We start from the raw sequence: 6,011 nt of genomic DNA, 5'->3' as shown, positions 1-6,011 counted from the left end.
GTTGTGTGTGTAGGTTTTTGGTATGGAGTAGACAAACAAACAGTTTCTTACCTAATTATTCATCTAGTCACTCACTCAGTAACACTCTCTCCTTCATGCTCCCTCTCCACACTTGAAAATAACTGGCTATTAATTCCAGTTAAATAGCCACTCTATGTTATCACTGACCTGTAAGACCACAACATGAAAATCGTATGTCCATCCTTTCTGAGGCCTGGTGGAACTTCCCCAGCTTAATGCTTTTCAGAAAGTGTTGGATGAGAGAGAGAGAGAGAGAGAGAGAGAGTCTGTAAAAAGAGTTGACTGTAGAGGTAGGCAGCACAAAAGCTGCCATGTTAAATTATTAAAAGAGAAATAGAAAAGTAGGGAGACATTACAAAAATACATTAAAACATTTGAAAATGTGCAGCCCTTTGAAATTTTTCTGAGGAGTAATAAAATGAAATGTCTAAAAAAGGCAAACTGTAAGCAAATTAACCGAAGTAATGCTTGTAGTTCTCTCTGTTCTCTCAGAAAACTCGTAGTTCTCCTCAATTTAATTAACTGTATGGCAGAGCTACACATTTATATTACTGAGGACCATGTTTTTAGTTCCCTCATCACCCTCCCCTCTCTTCCTCTGTCAGTGTGCGTGAGTGTTGTTTAGCTCTGGTAAAAACTGGCAGTGCCACCCGTTGGCACACAGCTGTAACTCGCAGTGGGACAACCCATAATGAGAACAAAGAGAGAGAAACGCTGCTGTCGTCTCCTTTTGTGCTGGAGGGAGAAATATAAAATCAGCCAAGTATGCATGTGCTGTATCCTTTAGAGTTAAACACACACACACACACACACACACACACACACACACACACACACACACACACACACACTAGTAGCCTAAAAGTGACACAAGTTGAGAAAGAGAGTGAGAGAGACAGAGAGGTGAGAGGCAGGTGTAGTTTTTGCCTGCAGGTGGAGGTATAATTAGAACCGGAATGTCTGCTATTTGTAGTAATGAGTTATTATCTGTCCTGTGGTGTCAGTATGTTTTGTTGGACTGACACCATTACCATTCACGTATTCACCTCACACTATATCTCTGAATGGAGATCTGTCAATCAGATGCGAGGCTGCAATATGTCAAAACATTTCGCCCATACGGAAATGAGACTTGGGAGTTTGTTGCATCAAGCTCTTTCTCTCTGTCTGAGTTCAGATTCAAATTTATATTCAGATATGCTCAACTGACATATTAACATGACAGAGAAACTAAGTGACAACAGTAACAGTAACCAAGTATAACAAAGAATAGTAAGCACCAATAAATTACAGTTTCCACTGAAAGTGTTGATAAAGACGATAAAAATTCAAGAACAATTTCAATGATCAACAACAATAATTAATAATATATAAACATATCTACACAAATGTAAAATGCATTTTACTTATGCCAACACATTATCCTCTCAGTTTGTGACAAGACACCACATACTTTACAGAACACGAAGATTCCTCTCCTAATGTATATGGAAGACATGAGAGGTTAGGTATTTTGGTGAGTTGCTTTAATTTTTAATAAGATATTGTCTTAGATCATTACAGTTCCTGCATTATATGTATATTATATTTATCTTTGACTCTGTCACTCCAACCCTCCTTGGTTGTCGTGGAATCTTTCCAGGCAGGCAGTTTTGCGTGTGATGTCTGATTTTTGAAGCTAGGCTGTGCTCCCTAATCTTTGTATTGTCACAGTTTCTCTTTTTTGTTCTTAGACGCTGTGTTTGAGTAGTTTGCCACTGTGATCTATCTTTGTCCTTACTGCTGTATTTTTATTTCATATTCCTTTTTTTTTTCTTTTTCCTTCTCTGTTTCTGTAGATTGGTTGGAACTAATTGCCTGAGTTAGTTATATTAGAGACTGAGCCTCAGGAGTGGGTTGACTGTGGGGACTCCTCTGTATGTTATACTCTTGTCTGTGCACAGCTTTATTATGATACACAAGGGCCACCGTTTAGTCACTGTGTGGCCAGCAAAGCGGATTTTACAGCCATGCATCGTCAAACAGTTAGCAGCTTCGTTTTAGGTTACACATAAAAAAAACAAAAACAAAAAGTTAGTAAAACTGCCACAAACCAGTATTAGTTTCCACTGCAGCCCCCCACCCCCCACCCCCCGTGGGAGACATAGTGTCCTCTTGCAAAGCAGTGATCAGTATTTACATGAGAAGTTTGTGAATTTGTGTTTTAAATAAGCTTCAGTATTGACAGTGCAGTTCAAAATGATTCCAATAGGACAGCTGTCTCATTTTTCAGAACTGTTGTTCATTTAAAAGACTCCAACACCTCGGTGTCACAAAGTTCAGTAACGGATTTGAACATACTGATTCAAATCAAAATTGGAATTTCGGTTTGAACTGAGCATTTTTTGTTTTTTGTTTTGTTCTTTCTCTCTCTCTCTCTCTCTCTCTCTCTCTCTCTCTCTCTCTTTCTCTCTCTCTCTCTCTGTCCCCTTGCCCTAACCTACTGAAAACACCCCAAAAATATCATTATCATACTTCGTCAAACAAGCATCAGGATATTCTGCAAGTATCTCATTATTCAAAAACTTCCTGAAATACACACAAATGCACTACTCTGTTGCTGATTACCTTCCACCATCTCCTCCACCATCTCCACCTTGTGCAGTATTCTGACAGTGCACCTAGCTGGGAGGCAAGATTAATATTAATTCCTTTTTGATTCATTCTCAAATTCAATTATGCAATACAATGCAAATTCCCCTTCTTTCAGGGCCAACTCTCAGTTTTTGCTTCTCTTTCAGATTCCCTGTTGCAAAATAACACTGACACAGCTTTTTCAGTCTCTATCTCCTCTTTTTCCTTTTCTTTCTCTTTATCTTGTCTATTTTTCCTTTCCCCTTACCTCTCTCTCTCTCTCTCTCTCTCTCTCTCTCTCTCTTTCTTTCTTTCTTTCTTCCTTTCTCTTTCTTGCTTTCTAAATGATGGTTTTAAGAATAATGTTTACAGCAGCTTGTGATAATGCTACAGTCATATATCCTGAGGCTGACAAAGGCTTCAGAACCACTTTAATATCAAAGCATTCTCTAATGCCTACACTCTTTTTCCCCTCACACACCTTGGAACACACGGGAAAGTGAGCACACTGGAGGACTGACTCTCATCTTTCTTTCTGTCTTTCGCTTCACAGGACATTTCTTTTATCCACAGTGTAGTCCCATTGTTTTCGCTTTTTTTCTTCTCTGTGAAGTTCCAGCTTTATCTTTCTCAAACCAAGATATCCCTCGCTTCATAAACGTCTACTATTTCCTCCCACTGAAGATATATCATTTCATTTCAATATTCTTTTTTTCTTTTGCGATCTTCTCCTGTTCTTCATCTGTTTTTTTTGTGTTTTGTTTTTTTTTTTTGCTCCAACTCTTATCTCTTTCCTTTCTGTGTCCTCTTGCTACATTTCTGTCTAGCTATCACAGATATTCTTCACCTTATTTTTTTTTTAACTTTTGATTCTCTCTCTCTCTCTCTCTCTCTCTCTCTCTCTTCAACTTGAAAGTTCTATCACAGGTTCTGTGCTTCTTGTGACACTCAGATTTAAATTGAATGGAGAGAATAAGAGATATATGGATAAAAGGAGGGAGAGTCTGACATGCTGAAAAAGGTTATAGTGGAAAGAATCTGCCTAAAAGAATGCCCAACAGTGAGAGGAGGTGAGGCAGGGTGATGATGGGACTTAGGATATAGAAAGTCAATACATTTCACTCTGTCATATAAATCAATAGATCTGTAAAACAGTTACATATGCCCACACATTCAAAGTCACATGCACACACATTCGCACTCGTGCACACACACACACACACACACACACACACACACACACAGACAAAACAATACAACTCAAATCTAGTGCTGTACCTTACTCTTTCATGGTTAAAAACACTGATTCATTGGGATACCCCTAGAGCTACTTCTAGAGATCTGGGACTTGGTTGGACCTTTGTTGCTTAGTTCTATTCAGAACTCAATTGATGTTGGTTACTTTCATAGAGATCAAAGGGCAGCGCTGGTTTCATTACTGTTAAAGACTGGGAAAGATCTGTTGGATTGTGGGAGATACAGACCTTTATCATTGTTAAATTCTGACATAAGCTCTTTCTAACAGTTCGGACACATCTTTCAGACTTGATACATGTGGACCAGACTGGCTTCATCAGGGGCCGTTTGGCCTTAGATGATGCCAGGCGCCTTTTGCATATAATTGATGCCAGCAGAGATAATAAAAACTCATGTACAGTCTTCAGTAGTCTAGATGCTATGAAGGCCTTTGATAGAGTGGAATGGTGCTACCTGTGGGCTGTGCTAAGAAGATTTGGCTTTGGAGCCTCATTTATCCATATGATTCAAACTCTTTACACTAAGCCTACAGCATGTGTCTCCACAGGTCACACGGTTTCACACAGTTTTTTCTCGAGAGGGGTACAAGACAAGGTTGCCCCCTTTCTCCAGTTTTTATTTGCTTTATCACTGGAGCCCTTAGCTCAAGCAGTCAGACAGAGCTCTTTGATCTCTCCAATACATATTAAGAATACCACACACCTTGTCTCACTATACGCTGCCGATATTACCCTTTTCCTTTCAGATATCAATGATTCAGCACCTCAAGCCTTAGCTTTATTTGAAAGATTTGGGCCTTTTTCAGGCTACAAAATAAACTGGGCTAAATCTATATTAATGCCTCTTGATTCAGCTCCTCCTAAACTTGATCTCCCTGTCTCTTTACCAGTTCAGATTCGGACCTCTGGCTTCACGTATTTAGGTGTATTTATTCATCCTACGCTTAGCCTCATTCGCAAGCAAAACTTTCATGTAATGCTGCAAAAGATTAAGAATGACCTGGACAGATGGTCTCCTTTACAGATTTCTCTCTGTGGTAGGATTTCGATATTGAAAATGAATATTTTTCCTCATGTTAACTTTTTGTTTTCCACTATACCGCTGACTCCTCCACCACAGAATATTTACAAGCTATGTATAAATTTCATATGGAAGAATAAAAGATCCAGACAACACTACAGCATCCCAAACTTTCTGGTGGTCTAGTTCTTCCTAATTTTAAGATTTATTTTTTGGGCTTTCCAATCAAGATTTTTGAAGACAAGGTTTGAAACTTCTTCCAAAATTTCCTGGCGATCCATTGAACAAGAATTGGTTTATCCTCTTAGACTACAGGAAGTACCATTTGTAAGTATTACGCAACAAAGTTCACAACTTGGATTGGGACCCATTATAACTTGCTCGCTTGAAGCATGGAAACAGTCCTGCAAGTTTTTCGGTTATAACTGCAAATTTCATAGATCCTCTCCTATCTGGCACAACAACCATCTCTTAACAGGCTCTAAACATTTTATTTTTCCCTCTTGGTCACATAAAAATGTCCATACTCTGAATGTTATCTTCAACACAGTTGAACAGTTTACGTTCTCTTCAGGACCTTTGCAACTCCTTCTCTCTCTCCGGTACATCCTATTTCTTATACCTTAGGTTACACTCTGCACTTAGGGCATATGGTGTTCCCTGCTTGAACATCTACAGAAATTTACATCAACCTGGGGTTTGGCTTGTTATTTGTACAATTTATTTACTATGCTTATAGATCTTGTCATAGGTTCTCTTTCAGTCTGGCACAGCGAGTTTGTTGCACTTGGTGTTGAACTTGCCTGGGAGACTATTTGGAATAATATTTTCATTTCATCAAAAAGTCTGGCTTATCAGTTAATACACTTTAAGTTTGCTCACAGGGTCTACATAACACCATGCAGACCTTGCTTGATGAAACTGTCCAATGACAAAATTTGTAATAAATGCAGTATAGGATCTATTGGGGATTATATACCTATGTTTTGGGAATACACACCCATCATGAGGTTTTGGAATTCTGTAGTAAAAGTACTTCCTAAATGTTTACTGGTCAATATCCCTTTATGCCCAGGTTTACTTTATTAGCAGATGACTAT

Source organism: Chanos chanos, chromosome 10, assembly GCF_902362185.1.
Source record: "Chanos chanos chromosome 10, fChaCha1.1, whole genome shotgun sequence".
NCBI lineage: Eukaryota > Metazoa > Chordata > Actinopteri > Gonorynchiformes > Chanidae > Chanos > Chanos chanos.
The sequence above is the reverse complement of the archived record's forward strand: the minus strand, read 5'-3'. Positions refer to the sequence as shown.